We start from the raw sequence: 22,055 nt of genomic DNA, 5'->3' as shown, positions 1-22,055 counted from the left end.
TTATTGTGATGTAAAGCAACCCCCCCTACCCCCCACCTGCCAGACCAGGGCCTTTCCCAGGAGAAGAGAAGAGGGAGGGAGGACTGCTTACTGGGCATCTGGTCTATACTGGCATGGGTTAGGCACGCATGATCTCCAGGCAAAACTGCACACGATGCATTTTGTCCTTAGTTTGCATGTTCTCTCATGATGTCCTTGGAGCCTCCAGGGGGTTCTTTCCTTCTGTCCTTTCTCACCTCTCGGTACTCTCTTGCTCCTCTCACAACAGTGCTCAATGGATGCAAGACTTCTCGCCTCCCTCCTTTCCATCCCCACACCTCTGTATCCCTTGCCTTAGCACCCTGCTTTGTGTCAGGCTCATGTATCTAAAAATATCATCCCCCTTAAGGAATTAACGAAGGATAGTGACACTATGAGTACCTTGTATGCTAGTTCAAATAGTAATTCTAAAGCTGAGATTTTCAGGTAATACGACATTCAGTGGGAGGGAAATTCGGAGGCCAAAGTGCCTACCATGCTATTGCCCAAGTGATACCACTTGTGATACCTTTCTACCGGGCTTACCCTGCTTACGTCATAATGGCAAGCAAACTGTGTGGCCCTGTTTGACTCTGTGGGAAGGGCAAAATTTCCATCATCATTATCAGTTTTCACGTATCTGATCGCAGTAAGTCAATGACCTTTTCAGGTGTTAAAATGGGACATTAGTAAAAGTAGGAAGAGTACAGGAGAGAAAAGGTCAGCTGAAACCAACAACATTTTACTTATGAGTTCCCTGGGTAAGTGGAGATAGTCTCAATCATAGTATCTTTTTCTTCTCTCTCTCTCTCTCTCCTTTTTTTTTTTTTGCCTCTATTATTGGCTCTGAGTTTCTAGCCTACTGAGGCAGCCTTTGGTAAAAGGATAATGAATGATAATTCTGACCTCAAATATTGGCAGAGCTATCCCTGTCTCAGAGTCATTTATTTAGTTTGCAATAATGTTTTCTCTTTTTAAAAGGATTCTAAAGCCGAATAATCCATTTTATCTAGTATGATACACATTGCAATTGTTCTAATTATCATTACTCAAGTGCTTTTTATATATATGGATAGCACAAGTTTTCATTTTTCTTTAAAACTATTGTGAAAAGTGAAAGACTACCATGAGACATACTTTCTGTACTTTTGAGTTCTGGTGAAAGCATTTTGCTATAAGAAGGGTTCATTTTTAACACCTGAAACTATATTCAGGTAATTTGGTTTGGGTTTCAACAACAGTGCCAAAGTGCAAAATCAATAGAATTTATTTATTTATAATAAAACTCTTCCACTGGCTCCAACTTTGAGTTGAATTTCACAATTAATTTTTTTTCCTAGATAAGGGCACATTATTTAAAACTGTGTTTTATAGTTTTATAATTTAACATTTCTGATGAGAAACAAAACCTTAGGCAAAACACCAAGAGCTCTCAAGTAACCTTTGGTTTGACTTTTATATTATAAAACAGGCTCAGAATCTGAAAAGACATAGAATCTGACACATTACTAGGTACAAAGTAGTCAGCTAAAAATGTGATTGATTGATTCAAAATGATTACAGGAGAAACTGCAATCAGGTTGGTTGAAATTTACATGACCCCTGTGGATTTGCACAGAATGCCATTATGTCTAGGTTGGGAGGATCTATCCCCTTACCATGGAAATTTATTTAAATAAACCCTAATATAAGCAGGCACTGCACATTTTTTTCCCTCTTCTCCTCACTAGCTTTTCCTTTGCTTGGACTTTGCAGATATCAGTGGAGAACAATGACCAGGTAGCTATCTTAACCATTCCTTCCTAACCTGCCTTCACCCTGTCTTCTGCATCTGCACATGCCAAGCCCAACAGTTAATTCCATATGCTCTTCACTGTGACCATGTTCACCACTTAGTATTAAAAGAAGCAGAATTCAACCTTATTTAATATATATATATATATGTACATATATATATATATATATATTTTTTTTTCTTTTTTTAGAGACAGGATCTCACTATGTTGCTGGGTCTGGTGTTGAAATCCTGGCCTCAAGTGAGCCTCCTGCTTCAGCCTCCTTTAGCCTCTTCAGTAGCTGGAGTAGCTGAGATTCTTTAACAATTAATTCAATTTCCCATTTATGGCAATTAAACTTGGAAAAGCAATAAAACAGACTTTGGAAATAAAGCAGCACTTTCTAACATGTATTTTCTTGAACACTAGAATTATTACCTTATTTGGAAATCAAAGATTTGGAAAAATATGTGGTCTGTGAACTGATGCCATTCCATAAGCTGTTTCCTGTCTGTGATGTGAAACATACAAAAACTGAGAATAAGCATTTAGAGACTTGAATAGAGATTTGACATAATAATTTTATATCTGTTAAATTCAATAATAAAAAAATAGGGGTTGCATTTTGTATGTCTTTATTGTTTTTACTTCAGTTTCTAGTAAATCACATTTATTATATTTTGCTAAAATAATGCTCCTCTGTGAACTGGAAAAAAAAATCCCAAAACTGATCCTTCATCACAGATAAACACTGATATATACTGTAGAGATTCGCTATATTTGCTATGTTATAAATTAAAGGCTCTGAGAAGTCACACAGTAAAGACACCCATTTAACTCTTAGGCCTCAGAAATATTTTTTTTTTTATTGTGGTATCTCTATTAATATTCTATGAATGTTCTACAGAATACATTTTGGGAAATGTTGTATTATGATGAGCAATGTTTGTAAATTCCTTTATATTTTAAAAAATATAGTAATATATGATCTTATTAACCTACTCAAAATTGAGTCAGTGGGTAAATATCACATGTCTAACATGATGCCATATTTAGAAATGTATGTTTTAACTATCTAACTAGGACATAAAACGTATAATAGTAGTATCTACTCACATACCTTTAAGGGGTTTGGGAGAGTTGATCTAATTTCACTTCAGTTAAGGAATCAGAAATAAAAGTGAGTGGGGAGGAAGATTTTGACTGTATATTCGCTTCAGAAATAGAAGGACACTAAATCCAGTTTCCATGCATGATTTGTTCGAGCCACTGATCATGTTGTAAATTCCCATCATGTTCATGACTGTGTCTTTAAGTGTCCACAACCTGGGTGATATTTGGAAAACCTCAAGCAGAGTCTAGAGATGTGGTTTATACAAGCAGGAGGCCAGGCCACTGGCTTTCTGAATGCCATGCACACAAGAAACCCAACTTCTTGGATGCCCAGTGATATAGGAGACTGCACTTTTTACTCAGGTGACAAAATGGTATGAACACAAATTGAAACTGCAGCAAAGAAAACAAGAATATGGTTAATTTCTTCAAGTGTTGAGTTTAAAAATAAAGGTGCATAGGGATGACAATGTGCAGAGATGCTTCTTGGGAGCCATGGGGTGGCACCTCACCCAACAAGGCGACATTTCCTTGGGGAACTCCCTATAGTCCTGGGTTTAGCTATAGCCCTTCAGTGTTGATAACATGATCTAATTAGTTGCTTCGCAAATGGTCACGTGTTCGGATGCCAATTAGTGATATCAAAGCTCTCAACATCCCTGATGATTAAAATCAGAATGTTGAGAGCATGAGTAATGAAGAGTACTCATTCTAGACACAGGTTGTTTAGGTTCAGATCCTGACTGCTCTACCATGACCTTGGCTTTGTGACTTAGCTCTCTGCCCTGTTGTGAGGACTACATGAGATAATAGATGTAAAGTGCTTAGAATGTTGTCTGGTGTGGAGTAAGCAGCAAATAATAGTTAGCTATTATGATTTATATTGATAAGTGCAATGTCAAGTGGACTATACACTCAAATTAGCTTGATCAGCTTATCTCACATCCTGGGCTAGCTACATAGGAAGCCAAATTATCAGCAGCTGCCTGGTAATCGTGGCTTTGGAAGGAGTTTCCTCTGCCTTTATGCTTTATAGCACTAGGCTATGACCACATGATGCATTGTCAGGTTCATGGATGCAGCTGGCTAACAGCTTCCAGGAGTTTATGGGCCAGAGTTGCTGTCCTGAGAGATATTCTGCTTCTTTATGGTGACTCTGCATACTTATGAGCTAAATGGGGTTAATAAAGAATTATTCCCTCTCTGTGCTGATTTTAGAGTGTAGATCTCAGAGGGCAACCTTATTTCTATACTCACAAAGATCATCTTACTGTTGTCTTTTACCACATGCTTACCTCCTATGAGATATACGTGTATCCAGCCCCAAAGTACATCTGTGAATTGAACAGTGAAGAATGAGGATTCTATTAGCAAACAACCCATACTTAAAAGAATATGTCACTCAATGTAAAGATTTGCAGAAACAAAGTCACGATTTCAGAAATGATATGGCTTTTATTGGGTGCAATTAAATTTCTGCAGTTGCCTATTAAGTTGAAACCTTAGGACTTATCCAAATTATCAAGTGTCTGCTTCATCAGTTTGGTCAAATTTCTAAAGAAATGGATTGCACTTAAAGAAAACCATGCCCACTAAACAAGGAATATCAGGATAACCCTGAAAAGTTTAATTCTTTTGCCACATTCCAGTGAATGTTTGGGCCCTTTTGGGCTTGTGATCATAGGTCATCTTCTACAAAGTTGGCTGAGTTAGATGCTGTAAACCCTCATCAGTGATGTGAGCCTGTGGTGCGATTGGAGTTGCGAATGACAGTTTGCCCATGGCTCAGTCTATTTAATACCAGCACTTTTATGGTCTTGTGAAACACTGCTGAATCACTACAACCAAGCTTGCTCTTTTTTTTCTAGGCCTGAAACAGATGTTTATAATACACATATTGGACAAGAATTCACATCCAGAGTTTATAAAGAACAAATCAGTAAGTAAAAGACAAAAAAACATTCAATTTTTGAAATGAGTGGAAATATTGAACAGGTGCTTCACCAAAGAAGACATCCAAAAGCCCACAAACACCCAAAAGGTGCTGGACCTCCCTGCTCATGAGGAAAATACAAATCAAAATCAGTGAGTCATTACTATATGCCCAGAATGGTTAAAATAAAAAAGACCAGGTACCAAGTGTTGACAAGGGTGAGGATCAAATCAAACTCTCATACACCCCAGGTGGGTGTGAATTGGTACAACCATTAAGGAAAACTATTTGTCAGTATCTATCAAAGCTAAACATATGGATCCATGACCCAGCAATCTCGTTCTTAGGCATACCCAAGAGAAATGAGTGCATATTTCTACCAAAGACATATACAAGAATACTCAAAGACATATACAAGAATGTTTTATGAATGAAGTGGACCAACCTGTTTTTGGACTGCTTTTGTTTTACTGTTAAAAGTTGATGTCTGTGATTGGCTGTAATTTAGCCGCGAACAAACAGGAGAGCCACTTGGGTGTGGATCATTGTAGAGGTTATTATTAAGAAGGCTGCAAAAAAGCAATGGTGATCTAGCACATATTATATTATTCTGGATAGAGCTTGAGCCCATCCTTCGAAGTGAGGTAACACAAGAATGGAAAAACAAGTACCTCATGTACTCAACATCGAATTAGTACTAACTGATCAACATTAAGGAGCTCACATGGTAGTAATACTCATTGGGTGCCAGTCAGAGGGGGAGGTTCGGGGTGGGTAAATGCACAACTAATGGATGCAGAGCACACTGTATGGGGGAGGGGCAAGCTTCTAGCCCTGGCTTGGATGAGGCAAAGGCATTATATGTAATCAAAATGTTTGTACCCACATAATATTTTGAAATTATCCCCATTTAAAACAGCAGACAAATTTTGTGTATCATTCATTTCCCTTGAATTTTAAGATTAGAGTATATGAAAATAAACTTTTAATTAGCAATTTAGTGAAGAAAATAGACTCATATTCGGATATTGCATTATGTCTTTTTTCCCCTCCACTTCTAAAGCCTTTTAAAAATAATTCCCATCATTTCGACTTGGCAATGAACCTCCAGCATCAACACTCAAAATTAACTTATAGTTTTCATTAAGTGCAGTCTAGACTGTCTATGTCTTTACCCAAATCCAAAGCATAAGCAATTTGATTTGCCACTTATTCAAAACTTCCTCCTAAAGAGAAAAAGTGAAAGTATGTACGATTGCTTTCAAATCTTAGATGAGGTAAGTACAGTGTTCAATAACTTCATCAAATAACGTCTAAATTTTATGGTGCAAATGCCAGGCTTCACAGGTCAGTGAGCTTTTTCAAAGCCTGCCTATATCAAATTTGTACAAAAGAATTGATTTTGGTGGTTTGGAATAAGGCCATTTTAGTCTTGCTGCAAGCTTTCCAGAAATAATAGTGCTATATTAGAAGATAAATTATATATAGATTACTGTTTTTAAGTATTATTCAGAATGTTAACAACTAGTATAATGGACTTCCTTATTGCGATCCTAAATAGCAAGTGTCAACCTGATTTTTAAAGTTCTCCACTACCTCCCAGCAGTCGTGCGGATTCTGGGGATAGCTGTGCTGTCTGGCTGACAGAAACATCGTGTTTTATTCTCACCCTTTGTTTTCTTCCTGTTAGGTCTGCTGTGCCTCTATTATTGGCAGGATAGCCAAGGGAGGCAGTCAGAACCTTTGATGCCCAGCAAGCTGTACCATTAGGAGGTAGGGAGAAGTGTGTTTTCAAAATGGAGGTTGTTGGTGTGTTTTTGCTTTTGTGTGAGATATTAATTGGCAAAAAGATTGGTAGGTACCTAACGCGTCATACTCAGCCTTCTATAATGCATCATGTGCCTTTGTGAGCTTTTTCCTGTGGATCACTTCTCAGGATGGGAGCATTTCCTAATTTCAGCTTACTCATTCTAAGAGGTCACAAGGGCTTAGTGCAGCAGAGATAGGCAACAACTCTTTTAAGAGGACTTTCCACAGCTCTGCATCGGGAGTGGCTAGGGATTGAATATCTGGAGTGTTCTGTATACATGAAAGGACAGAGTTTTGTAGAAAAAGCCTTTTCCAATTCCTTGACTCAGACTTGCTCTTTTTCATCTCTGCACTCCTGTTGCCCTTTCAATATTGCTCTGTTATTTGTTTGCATTTGTGTCTACTTGAATAGAGCAGGAATCTCTACCACTTTTGTTTCCCTCCCGGCATCTAGCATAGTGTCTGGCACATGGCGGATGGTTTTGTTTGCTAATTAACTGCCACCCCCCCCCCCACCTTGGTGCTGAAGACTAAAACCTAGTAAAATCTGACAAAATTTCAAATACAGAATATTTGCTAATATGAATGCAGGGCTTAGAACTGAATCTGTATGATGCTCAAGTACAAATGAATTAGGAAATAGAATTTATTTTTTTAGGAAAGCAAGGCAAAACTTTGCTGCAAACCTTAAGAAGAAAGAGATGCATGCTTGCACAGGGTACGTTCCTCCTACTGCTGATTTCCCATCTGCAAAGGTGGAAGTTGGGTGGAGCCCAATGATCCTTTCGAGCTTTAGAGCTTGCAACATCTTTGGCATAAGGTATGAATTGATTTTATTTTGCTTTATTCTTTATTATTTTGAAGATCTTATATTCTTGTTGCTTTTCAGAAAGCACAAAAATACAGATTCAGTCTAGAAGGGCTTTATTAGCCATGAAACTTATGACAGACCTTAACTACAACCAGGATGCCCCAAAGAGAACTTCCAAACCTCATTTTTGGTTTTTCAATGCCTGAGTGATATTTGCAACTGGCATGGCAAATTACATATTTCACGTCTATTTAATATCTGATGACTACACTTTAAAATGTAAATGAAGAAGGCTAATTAATTTTAATATTAATATAATCATCTCAAATTACCTTCCTTCCCGTTAAAATGACCTCTCTAGGTTTATAATGGTTTTTTTCATTGTTAAGAAGAAATATAATCTCTTCCTTCTCTGGGCCTGGCGTGCCTACTCAGGCTGTTGTTTAACAGCACACAATCAAGGACAGCATACCCAGGCAGGTTGGTTTCAATTTAACCTCCACTCCAGTCTCAGTGGCTCATTTCATCACTTAGGATAATAGCAGTTCTCAGACATTTAATACATTTCTCAGAGCCCAGGTGTTCAGGGTCAGCGCAGGCAAGGCAGTCCCTTATGAAGAAAAGGGAGGGGGGATCTGATCCTTTCCTGGCACCGGCCACACATGAAGGGCCACCTCTCCATTGCTCACTCTCTCATGTCTGACTTCCTGTCCTCACTTCTCCTCCCTGAGGGAGCATGTGTTCTTCTTCTTGTTCTTTATCATGAAAACTTGGAGCTGAAAGGGACCTGGACCTCAGAGGTCAACTGTACATGTCAGAGATGAAGAGGCAGAGGCCTGGCGAGGTCACGTGACCGGTTGGAGGTCGCACAGCTGGTGAGGGGAGGGCTGCGCCGGGACGCTGGGTCTTGTCACTTCCACTGCAGAGACTTTTCTCTTCCATCAGACTTGGAAAGGGGCAGTAGAGGCATTAGAGATTTCACGTGGCATTTTAAAATAGCAAGCCTTTCTTTTATGTTTTTTTCTCTCTTGTTTTACAAAGATTTTTAAAAAGTTTCCCAGTTCTCCCATTTTCTTTTATGGAAGACTAATCTGACACCTCATGTAGAGAATTGACTGTTTCCCACAAAATAAACAGCGGAAAGCAAGTTGCACAAGCATTTAGGGATATCAAGGGTCCTCAGTGCTCCAAGCTTCTAACAGCTCAGTAAACATCCCTCCCCTGATTGTCGAGGGAGAGGAAGAGGCAGGAAGAAGCTGCCTTCAGAGGACCGGGGACCAGAGGAGGAGCAGTGTTGCAGAGAGTGAGTGAGTGAGTATTATTGTTGGCATCGCAATAGGACTATTTTTCCAGAAAGTACAAAAATGCAGAATCACCAGGCTCAGAGAGCCTGGCAGCCGACAAGACTCATTTCTAAGGCCCCGGAGTAAAATGCCAACAAGACGCTGCGTAGCACATCAGAGATCCCAGAAGGCAAACCATGCATCTCTTTATGTTCTGCAGAGATCTACAGGGAGTGTGGCTTTGGTGGTCTCACGGTGTGACGTTCTGGCCCTGCACAGTAATACCAGTGAGTATGTGCCTGCCTGGAAGAGGCGGGAGTTATAAAGTATTAATATACTGTGGGCGGGGGAGACCCAAACTTCTAAATGCCTAGACGTTGGGGGCCTGTGTGCAGGAAGTTTAATAAGACTAAAACAGATATGAGAGAGGCTCCAGTTTCCCTTGCCTTTGATTCGTGCCTGCTTTCCATTTTTCTCCTTTCTCCTTTATGCTCCCTTCCCTACCCCTAAACCCTAACTAACCAATAGACTGCAAGGCTTGCAAGATCATCCCTTGAGAACAGTGGTTAGACCGTGCAGGGCATGGGATCGCACCAATGGCTAAATGACACTCCCATTTCAAGTTTCAGAGCAGTTTAAGATAGAAGCTGCTACCTGAGCCAGACCACAAGGACACATACCCTGCTTATCTCCTCACCCTATACAACTCGAATCCTGTTTCTTTTATATTCACAGATTTGCATGGCTGTTCAGGTGCTTGCTGATGTACATTGGCTGAATGCATTAGTTAATCTCTATTTGAATCACTTAAACGATTTTCTTTTGACAGAGGGGGTACTGAGCATAAAGGAAAGGTTTTTACCTATAACTTTTAGGGTGAGTCTGGGGCAGACACATCTCTGGACACTAAATGGATTGTTAGAATGACACCGAGTTATAGAGTGAGGAAGAATCCCAGCATTTTTGGAGGCTGAGGCAGGAGGATTGCTTGAGGCCAGGAGTTTGAGAAAGTGAGGAAGCTATGAGTTGTGTTTCAGGGCCAGTAGAAGCAATACCTAGGAGCTAGATTTGAGCAACTGTTTTCAGAAAGTAGGTTTGTACCTACAGTCAGCAAGACTTGAGGTTAAGGACATAGTCCTCTATCCTGCCAAGCCTGCCTAAGATTTCTGACCCCAGCCATTAGTGTGGGGGTCCCCAGGTCTACTCTCAGGTTTGATAATTTGCTGGAGCATCTCACGGAATTCAGGAAAGTGATGTATGTCTGACTGCAGTTTCGTTATAGCAAGAGGATACCATCAGAACCAGCCAGAGGAGGAGACACATGGGCTAGAATCTGGAACCAGGGAAGTCCCAACACGAAATTTCCATGTTCTCAGGAGCATGTCACCACTCTGGCATCAATGTGTGGCAATACACAGAGTATTGCCTCGCTTTAGTGTTCACAGTTTTTACTGGGGCTTCATGTGATAGGCATAATTGATTGAGTTATTTATTGCCCATGTGGTTGAGCTCAGTCTTCAACCCTTCTTTCCTCCCCATGGGTCAGGTTGATTTCATGAAGCCCAAAGAACCAACTTTCTAATTGCATGGTTGGTCTTCCTGGCATGGTCTGCCTTCACCCTAAGCCTATCTGTGTGGCTGGCTCCATGCTGCATCGTCTCTTCGGCATAAACCATCAGGTGCCCATCAAGAGTCACTTTGTTAGCATAGATGATCATATGTAGCCTGAAGGACCATCATGAATGACAAAGACACACATCACTTGGGCAGTTCCAAGGGTTTCGAGGTTAACCCAAGGAGGCAAGACAAAGGCCAGACCTCTAGATAAAGTTAGTTCTTCACTACACAGTTTGGCAATGTGGGTTGACCCAAAGCTCATGTATATGTAAACTTTTCAGGTTGTGGAAGGGTGTGGCAAGGAGGGAAAGAATGAGCAGTGGAACCAAAATGCTGTCATGAAACTCTTGGTCACTTCCATGGTCCAGAACTGAATGTACTGAATTGTGCTTTACCAAGAATCCAGGTAAGAGGTGTCACCAAGTAGAAATGAGGCTATTGAGCATACTTGGTCAGGACAGGCCAATCTCTAGGCTTGCCACAGTTTTTACCTTCAAGTAGCTCACCAATGGCTATCAATCCATAGTCTAAGTTTCCATCCTCACTCGACTGAAGACAGAAATGCCTAATGATGTCAGAATAATAGATGTTGCTAAAACAAATTCTCAAACTCTCAATCTTTTATAGTGAGTGTGTGTGTGTGTGTGTGTGTGTGTGTGTGAGAGAGAGAGAGAGAGAGAGAGAGAGAGAGAGAGAGAGAGAGAGAGAGAGAGAGAGAGAGAGAAAGAGAGAAGGGTTAGAAAATTGTCAGGTTATCTCCAGATAGTTAACATTTGTATTTTAATGTGCTCTGAGGTGTGCATCTGCTCGCTAAGACACACTGATTTAGGAAATGGAAATCTTGTTCTGCTTTTCACTGAAAGCTGGAACAGGCAGTTTGTTTTTGAGGCTAATGCAAAGCAAGAGGCTAAACTGCTGTACATTTTCTCAAATTCTCCAGGTAACAAGGACTGGGTAACTTCTTGGACTTCAAAGGGCTTCTCTTCATGGGAAGTAAGTGCAAAGAGTTAGGGTGTTACGCAGGCTAGAAATGGACCAAGGAGATGCTTCTCTCAGATCACCTGGAGGCAAGCAGAAAGCAGATGAGTGGCACTGAGGACCATGGGGTGAAGGTAAGGAAAGGTTAATTCTGGGTGTTTTGTATTCCTTTGCTACTTCTCAAGACTTTTCATCAGGGAGACTGTAATACTAGATTACTGGTCCCATGCTGGGGTGGTTTAGTGCAAAGAACATTGTGTGTGGACTCAGAAGAGCTAGTTTTGAATGAAACTGTCCCATCTGCTAGCTGTATTATCCTTGATCAGTCCACTGAACATTCTACCTCTGTTTTCCCATCTGTAGAATGGGAATAAAAATATCTATCTTAAAGGTCATTATCAGAATGGATGCAATAGTGTGTATAAAAATGTCTAGCACACTGACTTTCACATGAGTATTCAGTAAGCACTTCTTTTCCTTATGCTTCCTGCTTCCTCCTACTGCAGCACTGTATTATCTAAAACTTCTTGCTATGCTAAGGCTTTTCAACAGCCACTTTGACACAGAATTCTGCATTGTCTCTAAAAGTCTAATTCACCCTGCAAACCCAAATTCTGCTTAATTGCTTCCTTCCCACCATTGCTCTTGGCAAGCTCTATATGACTCAGTTTGAAGTTTAACCCTATTTGCCCCTTGTCAAGGGGACTGTGCTTGGGGGGTAAGGTGTTTCTGAAGAATTGGGCAATTTAGGAAAATTAAGTTTCAGGCCAGCCATGTGGCTCTGACAGCTTATACTGCTCAGTACTTAGCAATAATGGAGAAAATGCCAGTAAAAATGACAAAACGGCAGAGCCCTGACCCATCAGGTAATTGTGTATTGAATATGTCTTGGCTCAAACCAGGGATGATTTTGCTTAAATGAACTAACGACAAAACTGCTTGTTGTAAGTCATATAAAACAAGACCAGTGCCCTGGGTAATTAAAGATGCAAACTAGCAGTGCAAGATGTTTGAAAATGGAAGGTGAATATCACTGGCTTTAAAGGGGCATCAGGAGGAGGGGGAAGACAGTTTCTGTATAATAAATTGACTTCAGGCATGTGTATGGGCACCAGAAAAGATAGTCATTCAAATCCAACTCTATTTTTTTTATATTAGAAGAAAAAAGATTAGAGATATTGGTGTCCAGAGCCCACAACTGCTCTTATCATCCTGCAGATGTACAGAAAGGGGCAAATAAGGTAAAGAATTTGAAGGAGATAAGTACAAAACCACAGAGTGAATATGTGCAGGAATAAGGATTAAAGCCATTAAGTGCTTTAGTCACTTGATCCTGCTAATCTTTGTTCTCTAATGTGAAAAATTCATGGGCTTTAGGAAGAGAGTACTGTAGGTTCTTAGATGAAGTCAGGAATGGCTGTCATCATGTAATCCCCACATATTTGCACCCTATCTTTTCGGTAATCAGAAATAGGCAGCTGGGGAAGGCAAGCAGAGAGATTAGCTCTCCATATCCCAGCACATTGTGTTTTTGTGTTGCAGCGTCTTTAATTACTGAGAAGTAATTCACTGAATAGCACCCTAGTGGCTTGAAAGAGTTAATGCAGTTTCCAGAAGTGTCTAACCTTCTCCCAGGGAGTAGCTTAAGTACAGAGAAAATCTGGCTCAATAAATACTAAGCAATGAGAACCAACTGATAAGGGTCAAACTCCACAAAACAAAATTGAACCAGTGGCCCATTTAATCCAGTACTTTCTCAATAAATCCCTTTTCACCATAAAGCACTTTTTACCCATTAATTTCCATGAATTGATGGCCATTCTTCCTCAATCCTTTAAGGTCAGCTCAATATCTACTTATTTCTTTCACTCATTCCATCCATCCCTCCATTCATCCATCTGTCTTACTGAGCATCTACTGTGCAAGGTTCTGTGTTAAATAAGAAACAGACTTTTTCTGGAAAGAACTCACTGGGAGAGAGAGGTGGGATGAGAGGGAAATACACAGCCTATAGAGAATCTCTTCCAGAACTCCTCATGCACCAGCATCCCGAGACAGACTGGGCAAGCTGCTCTCCTTACATACTCCTACCTGACCCCATTGTATCCTAGCCCTGATCACATTGTATTGTAATTTTCTTTTTATTGCCTGTCTCCCCCTCTATGCTGTGGACCCTTTGAGGGCAAGAACTCTGTTTCATTCATCTTTTTGTCCTCTGGTGTCTAGACCAACCACCAACACTAAGAAGTTGATGATAAATGTTCGTTGGGGGATGCAGGAATGGGATACATTATTTGGCTGTGCTAACTGTACAAAACATACATCCACATACTGCCTGGATATTTTTAAGAGGTAAGAGCTGGGGATGGCTATAGAATCCCAAACTGTGCTATTTGCTATTTGACTCAGGCAAAATTTAAAATTTGTGTGTATGGTACACAACTACTTTGAGAATGAGACATGTAAATTTACCATGAATATACATATATATTATACACAGATATTTTTTATATGTGTGTATATGTATGTGTGTGTGTGTATATATCCATCCTAGATTCCTTCCTTTACCTTACAAACTATATTCAATCCATCCTTATGTCATATTTATTCTCCCAGCTTCATATCTTTAAAATCTGTCCATTTTTCTCCATCCTCACTGCCACTACCTTAGTACAAGACACCACTGTCCCTCGCTTAGTTACAGCAACTGCTCCAGTCTTGCTAGATTCCATCTTGCTCCTTCCTCTCCCAGTCTGTTCTCCATGTTGAAGTCAGAGTGTCTTTTCAAAGTGCATCTGATTATACCTTTGCTTACTCAAGACCCGTAAGTGGTTCCCAGTTGCACATAGGATAAAGTCTTAACTTGTTAGTGTGGGGTACAGAGTCCATCAGGTTCAACTGTCTAGATTCATCTATTAATTTCTATGCCTTGGGACCCTGAGTGCATCATTCCCTGTCTTGCATCCCAGCCTTTGTGTCTTGTGTTCTTTGGTAGGATACCCTGTTCCAGTCCATCCCAAGCCCCATCCCTTCCACTCTATATACTCAACTAAGTTCCATCAGTTATTAACAAAAATCTCTTCATTCAAAATTCCTTTCTTGAACATCCACTTTTTTTCTACCTCCCTAAACACATGTGAGTTATATGTCAACTCTTTGTTCTCCCATAGCATCCTTTTGTCTTTTTTCACACTGAAGTGTAGATGCTTCATTGCTTGTCTATCTTTCTAGTTGTTCAATGCACGTTCTAAGTCTTGTTTGGTTAACAATGTGTATTCTAATACTTAGATTATCATGAAGTGCAAACCACTTAACAGTTAAGATAAATAAATGACTGAAAATAAGAAAAAGGCTCAATAAATGGTAAGTTCAATTCCTAATTTTCCCCAAACTGGGTCTTTCATAAGTGGTCTTTCACTTCATATGAACCTTTGTGAAATTTTCATTGACGGGCAAATTAGAAACAGAAGAACAGAGCATTCTGAACATCTTTGGTATGTTAAGTCCTTGTTTCTGAAGACACTATACTAAAAATTTGAAAACTAGGGTGAGCAACTGTCCTGGTGGACCTGGGACTGTCCTTAACATCCTACCTCCCAGGAAAGCCCTCCGTCCTGGTTTTAGCCCTGAAAGTCTTGCATCTTGGGAAATCCCTCAGTCCTAAGCTAACTGGGCAAACTGGGACAGTTGTTTACTTGAGAAGTCTCATGCCTTGGAGGTTGTCTTCTTAGTACTTCTGCCCCACTTAGTCACAGAACCTGCAGCACAGTCAGGGGATGCAGCTGGATGAGAAACTTACAAACCGTAGTGTGAGCTGAGACTCTCTGGGACCATACCAGCTTATCATAAGATGAGAAGGTAGAGGACCTAGTGGTATCCTCACAGTAGTCCTGTGAGGTAACTGGTGGAGCCGAAACAAATCCACCATAGGGCATCTGCCAAGCTTCCTCTCCTTGCAGCTAGCTGTGAGGATCGCAGGAATCCTAGGCTGGTACTTAGAAGACCTTGAGAAATCTCGAGAATCCCTAAAGCTGGTTCATGTTGGGCCAGTTGTTTCCTGTCTCTGAGCCTCAGTGTATTCATCTGTAAAACGAGATAATGCTTTCCTATATGCATCCCAGAGTCATTGGAGGTTCAAAAGGATAGTGTGTGTAAGAATAATTTGGAAGTCACTAGTGCTCTACAAATGGGAGGGCTGCTCATTATCTGGTAGCAATGCTATATGAACACAGGCTGAATTTTTTCCATTAAAAATTATTATCAGTATGGTTCTAGAAGTGTCTTCTCTTAAGCACATAAAAAGGGCCTGTGAAAAACATGAAGCAAATCTGTAAGTAGATGGTACACACCTGCAAATGTCTGAGGTCTTGGCTGTGTCACAGGGCTAGCTGGTCATGAAAAGTAGTCTTCCCAGCATATAGCCTGGGACCATCTCTTTTACAGAATTGAATTGTACAAATTACATGATAGTAATCTGACTATCTGATCGTTATGCTTAGTGACATTTGCCAAAGTTGGCTTCCTACCATATATAGTATGAATTGAATTTTGAAAGCTGTAGCAAAATTCAACATCTACTCCTTTATTACTTTAATGTTTTTATTTTTTGTGTTCTTTTTGAGAAGCACAATGTTTCATTGCTATTTTATTCTCTTTCTGCAAAATCACAGGAAAAATATCAATTCTGATGCTTTTTCCCTCTTATAGCATTTTTGAAATAGAAGAATTATAAAAGATTCTCTAGATAGAACATAATACACTACCTATTGCAAAAAATCTATGTGATCCCTCCTCACCAGCTCACCTCCCCCACCCCACCACATACACTCGGTTATACCGTAATGTGTTTGCACCAAAGAAAATTACTGACCCCATGATCTGAACAACAAAATGTTCTCAAAATATATTGCCTCATCTGTTAGGTTTGATTAAACCATTTATCAGCAAAAATAAAAATTGCTTTTCTTTGCTTAGCATGTCTGGAGATTCAGGAGTGCTTTGTGGGGCTATTGTTATCTCAGCATTTGTAGTTGAATTGCACACTATCACTGGTTTATGATAATATGGAGTTGAGCTCAAATTAGGAGGGGGATTGTCTTAATTCTACTATCGCCGTGCTTGTCACATCCGGGTTTGATTCTGACTATATTGCTGGCCAGATTAGACTATCTAGAAGCAAGTAGATGTATAGTTTGTGTGTGTGCGTGTGTGTGTGTGTGTGTGTGTGTGTGTGTGTGTGTGTGTGTAACATATATATGTATATATTTGCTTCCCTTAAGGAACTCATCTCATCACTCCTCCATCCATAATATATATTCATTGAATTTTTTCCACCTATGGAGATGGATTTATGGCATGTGCTTTCTCACCTTAGTGAAATATCTGGCTAAAATTAGGAATGTAGCCAGACGTTAAACAGCGTAGTTTCTCCTTGTGTAATGCGCATGGATCCCCAGGGCCACTGAATTGCTACCTTCATCCTTTTACCTCCTTCCCCTGCTCAGTGGAGCCAGTGGCTCCAGTGAATGTGAATTAGATGGTTGCACAGTTTGATCCTCCATAAATCTGTAAGTGTTATGTGACTTCACATATGTGGTCAATTTTGATACGTTCCTAGATAAAGTTACATTTGGCATGGGATTATTTGAGCAAACAGTATTCAGCTGTCATTGTAGACACAGTGCCAGAAGAATGTACGAGATCAGCACTGTATTTATGTAGCTACATAATTGAACAATAGTTGTTTCTTTTTGAAATTTCCAGTGAGGTTTTGTAGAAGATATTGGTAAGATTTATTTATCCTAATATTTAAACTGAGCAGCTACAGTGTGCTGGGTAACGTGCACATCTAGAGCCCCGAAGATCAGGAGACACAGTGCCTTGAGGAGTTTAAGGTTGAGGGGGCTGCCAAACTTGCAAATAAACACTTACCAATGATGACTGCTATCAACGAGTATTCAAATTATAGGGAGAGCATAGGTGTAGAAGAATCACAGTTTTCCTGGAGGTTGTCAGGGAAGTTTTCTTGATGGGAATAGAATTTGAATTGAGGCTTCAAGGATGATTAGAAGTTTAAACAAAAAGAAAAGAAAGAAGAAGAAAAAAAAAGAGAAGAAAAACAAAAGAAAAGAAAAGAAAAAGAAAGCACTTCAGGAGAAGAAAAATGTACCAAGGTCTGGAGACAAAAGAGAATGTGGTTGTTCAGGACAGCTGGATGTTAAAGTGTGTATGTGTGTGTCTATGTGTATGTGTGTGTGTGTGTGTGTGTCAGGGGTCTTGCTGGGAAGATGCTCTGGGCTGGGGGGACTACACACAGGCATGGAAGCTTAACCAGAGTATGAAGAACCTCGGGTGTCGAGCAAAAGAACTTAACTTTTATGCTCTATAACGGGGATCTCCAACCTATGGTGAGTTGTATAATTATTTCATTATATATTACAATGGAATAATAATAGAAATAAAGTGCACAAAAAAAAAAGTAATGAGCCTGAATCATCCCCAAACCATCTTCCCCTCCCTAGTCTGTGGAAAAACTGTCTTCCATTAAAATTGGTCCCTGGTGCCAAAAAGGTTGGGGACTGCTGCTCTATAAGAGATTTTTATCAAGGGAGATGTTGTGACAAATGGCAGTTGGAGGGTAGCAATTACACATCTCCAATAGCCTAGCTGTAACCTCCCCTGAGTGACTATAAAGGCTAGGTGTGCCCTTGGGAATACGTCGAATATAAGTGGAAAAGAGCTGAGATTACTGTTTTGGCAGTTGTGAGCTGTTGAACGCAGTTGAGAAAGGGCAGACGGGGTCAGATTTACATGTTCATTTTCATAATGAGGAAAAATGCTCAGAGAGGTTAAACGACTTCCCCTGAGGTTAACTATCTAGTGACGCTTGAGGCAGAATTTCATTCAGGTTGACTAAATGCACTAGTGATCTTTTCTTCTTACTAAAAGACTGAAGAGAAGACTAAAAGGGACAGGGCGGATGAGGATTTACAGCGCAGAACAAGGTGTGACAAGCTGAGCGCTGGGTGGTTGCACAGAGTAGAAAAGGAACCAGATCTTAAGGGGAAATGGGGAACCCTCAAACTACTCGAGAAAATAATAAGATGGGCATGTGGTGGAAGGTCGAAGATCTCTGGTTAAGGAGCTATTGCCCAAGGAGAAGTTTCTGGAGCGTTGCAGCACAGTTCAGAGGAGGTGGTGGTCGGGTACTAACTTTAAGCATTGATGACACTAACAACTAATTTCTCTGTAATCTACAATGTTGATTTTGATCTGAATGACTGTGTTGAAAGATTGGGAACCCAGACGCCCTGAGGCAGAATTCTGTGTAACATAGTTCCCACTTGTCTTCTAAACATTGTCGTTAGTTTTTAGAAACACCGGAAGTTCCAAGGCCACTGACTCCGAGAATGGTGCTTCTGGGGAAGGTGCTACAATTCAGTGACTTACTTCATTTCTAAAGTGCACAGTCTTTTGTGTCAGGGATAGCTCATAGTTCATAAGTACTGCTGCATTAAAATGCACAGGGGTATGACCATCAAAGAGGAAGCACTTCAGAGTCAAAAGCAACTGTCTGGGGACAACAACTCATTTCCCAGTGGGCTTTGTCTTAGACCTGTCACACTGGGACTCCTCGGCTGGCCTTGACCCAGTAGTTCTGTGATTCGGTTACTCTGAACCTATTCTTCGGTGGTTTGAGATTTTGGCAAAGCTCAACTCTCACCATGACCTTCGATTTATACCCTTGCCTAACACATCAGCTTGACACATTCTGGAAGCTTCTTCTTTCTATTCCTTGAGGCTCTGGAAGCCTCCAGTGAGCAAGAACTGGTATATTGGAGATACAACATACCACTCCATTTATCATATACCAAAAATATGAAAACATTTTCTTCAAAGTTTACTGAGATGTTTCAATGTTTTGCATATGGAGAGTATGGACCCTAAAGTGCACTGGTGGTGAAACATTGTGTTGTTTGGTTTTGGTTTTTGTATTAGTATTTTCCTTAGACACATTCCCAGCCCTAGACATCATCTATAGGACCCACAACTTTTCTTCTTGTTTGTTAGGAGGTTATGAATATATGGCATAATGCTTGATTAAACTGGGTGGAGTTCTTTTAACCTAAAGGAACTATCTTGACCTAAAGATAAATGGAGCAACTTAAGTGGAAGGGCCTAGTCTTGTGCGAGCCACACATTAGTAACTTATTGGCAGGTTTCTTCATTGGAGCCCCAAATCCCCCCAAACCCTTTCCCCCAAATCATTAATGTCAATAATATGTTGAAGAATGGAATAATTGGGATTACTAATATTTTAATTGCATTTTGCCTTTTAGATTTTGAAAGTGAGCAAATGGGACTGTTTGCATCTTGCTTTTAAAAAATAATGTTTATCTGTCTCTCTCTCTCTTTTTTTGGTTTACTTTCTAAAAAACAATCTGGCTGTTGAGTTCTGATTAAAGGTGAGGCATGCTTCAATATGCAGGGATGAGATATTAGAGGAAAAGATAATGCTTGAAACCACACTTTTAACATTCAATTTCAGTGCTGTCCAGAGCAACTATAAAACTGGGGAAAGGTGAGTAATAGATTTGACAGCTATGCTCTAAAATGGACCTTATTAGTGAAATATAAATTATAACCAGGCATTTCCTATCAGCACCCTGTGCAGTTAATGATAAGCAGTCAATGAGATTTATATACCCTTAGCATTTTTATAATGAGTCTGTTGCTTTGATGACAGTTTACTGTCAAACATTATGCTTAGAAATTTATAGCATTTGATTCAAATGAATAGACAGTTTAGCTTCATTGCAATCTGTTCTGATTTTCCCTTTCCATGAGGCTCACATTCTCTCTCTTCTTACCTTTTTTTTTTTTTTTTTTCGTGTCCAGACGAAACCCTTAAACACTACACTGGAAATGAAGTTTTGAAGTGGGTGCACATTGACCAGCAGAATGCATGTGATAACTTGAGGGGAAAAGAGTTCAATGAATTCCAAGAACAGGTATGAGGAGTCTAAAGAGGAGGCTTGTTACACGCTAAGTATTAAAAATTTGCAGAGGCACTGGGCTGGTGGCTGTAGGGAAGTTATGTAGTGTAAAAGCAAGAGACTGGGTGGGGCGAAGGGTTTTTAACCATGCGAGGGGGTGGCCCATACACATTTGTGTAGGAAAGATAACATCTGTTCTCTCCTAAAAAAGAACGATAAAAAGAGTTGCACGTTCTTTTTAGGAGGACCCCAAGTTTTCAGGTTGTCATAACTGCTCACAGCCCTGAGGACGAGCTCTTGATCGGACAAGTGCCCGGTCAAAGCTGCTCCCAGATTGACTGCAGCTGGACAGGGCACAGTAGTGTGATTCTGAGGGACACTTTACAGAGCTCTCTGCCCTCCCAGGGTCACTTTGCCATGCAGTTCAAGTGTACACAGCTGTTGGATCTGACCGCTGCTCTGCACAGCAGGGAGTGCGACTTTGGGTGGCAGGTGCCTGATTTCCAGGAAACAGACCTGCTGCTCAGAAAATGTGGTCTTTCAGGTGGATAGGCTCTGAAGACAGGTATATTCCAAAGGTGGTAGTATTAGAATAGTATTTATGCAGCATTTTAAAAATAGCTTAAGCTGGCTGAAAGCATTCTTATCTCATATTCTATGCTCTCTGTCCCATTTCAGACGCTTGAAGCCTGCCCTGCCTACACAAGCACCACATGTCCACTGGCTTGGAGGAGTGAGCTGGAAATAGGCACCTGTGTTTGAGGTTTGAGGTTCACCTGCCACCTGCATCCCACCTGTTCTTGTTCTCACTTCTTCTCTATCCGGACTCTGAAATCTTGGCCCTAATGTTTCTCAAGACTGGCCCTTTGACTTCATTACGGACAATTGTTTTGTTTGTTGAGTCTTGGAATTTCTGAAAGAACCCAGAGCTGGCTTATTCCTCTGTTTCTTTGCATGCATCCTTTGTGATCAGAATCTCGATCAGGATCCTGAACCTTGTCAATGACTATTTCACTGCCAGTCAACCCAAAGACCCCAGCAAGGACGTGAGTGGATATTCCAGCACATGCCTTTTCAATCATGCTTTCAATTATGATGGCAGCATCACTATCTATTTAGCCCAACTGTGCTCCAGGCTCTGTGCTGGGTATTTTACATATGTTGCTTTTTAGTGTTACTACAACCTTGTGAGGTCATGTTACCACCCACATCTAACAAATAAGGGAACTGAATCTCTGAGATGTGTCAGAGCATGGATTCAAGTTCAAAGCTTAAGATTCTTTCAGGAATATTAGAATCATAAGTGGGAGGTGATATAATCCAGAAAAATAAGGAACTCTGATTTTTCATGCCCCCATCCATCTTACTGTCTTGCTTAGAGGTCTCAGCTGGTAAATTTATCTTTCTTTTTCATGAGGATACTGTTTTATGTGATCATTCTTGCCTCCAAGCTGATTGATGAGAAGTGTTAAATTTAAATAATGCCACATTTAAGAAAGAAGTGGGGAGGACGTTTTGGAATTCTCTGAGGCCCAAGGCAGGCAAAACAGCAGACTAGGTACCAGGGCTGAGAAAGTCACCCTTAAGAAACTAGTAAGTTGGTAGCTTTGGTGTATTCGCACGAAAAATTCCAATGTCGCTTCTATTAGGAGAAAAGACACTGACAGTGGAGGTGTCTGGCATGCACTTAAATTATAGCACTACAGTGAAAACAAGCATTGA

General features: G+C 40.4%; 1 long non-coding RNA gene across 1 annotated transcript; it reads left to right on the top strand.

Annotated features, from left to right (window-relative positions):
- Nucleotides 1-594: 594 nt before the first annotated feature.
- On the top strand, nt 595-21,230 carry LOC105871576 (uncharacterized). Its single transcript, XR_012922555.1, has 9 exons — nt 595-779; nt 4,775-4,845; nt 6,530-6,612; nt 8,963-9,029; nt 10,641-10,765; nt 11,300-11,471; nt 13,564-13,689; nt 20,236-20,348; nt 21,012-21,230. It is a non-coding gene; the product is annotated as an uncharacterized LOC105871576 (long non-coding RNA).
- The last annotated feature ends 825 nt before the right edge of the window (nt 21,231-22,055 follow it).

Source organism: Microcebus murinus, chromosome 13 (genome assembly GCF_040939455.1).
Source record: "Microcebus murinus isolate Inina chromosome 13, M.murinus_Inina_mat1.0, whole genome shotgun sequence".
NCBI lineage: Eukaryota > Metazoa > Chordata > Mammalia > Primates > Cheirogaleidae > Microcebus > Microcebus murinus.
This window is presented reverse-complemented; position numbering and strand designations above follow the sequence as displayed.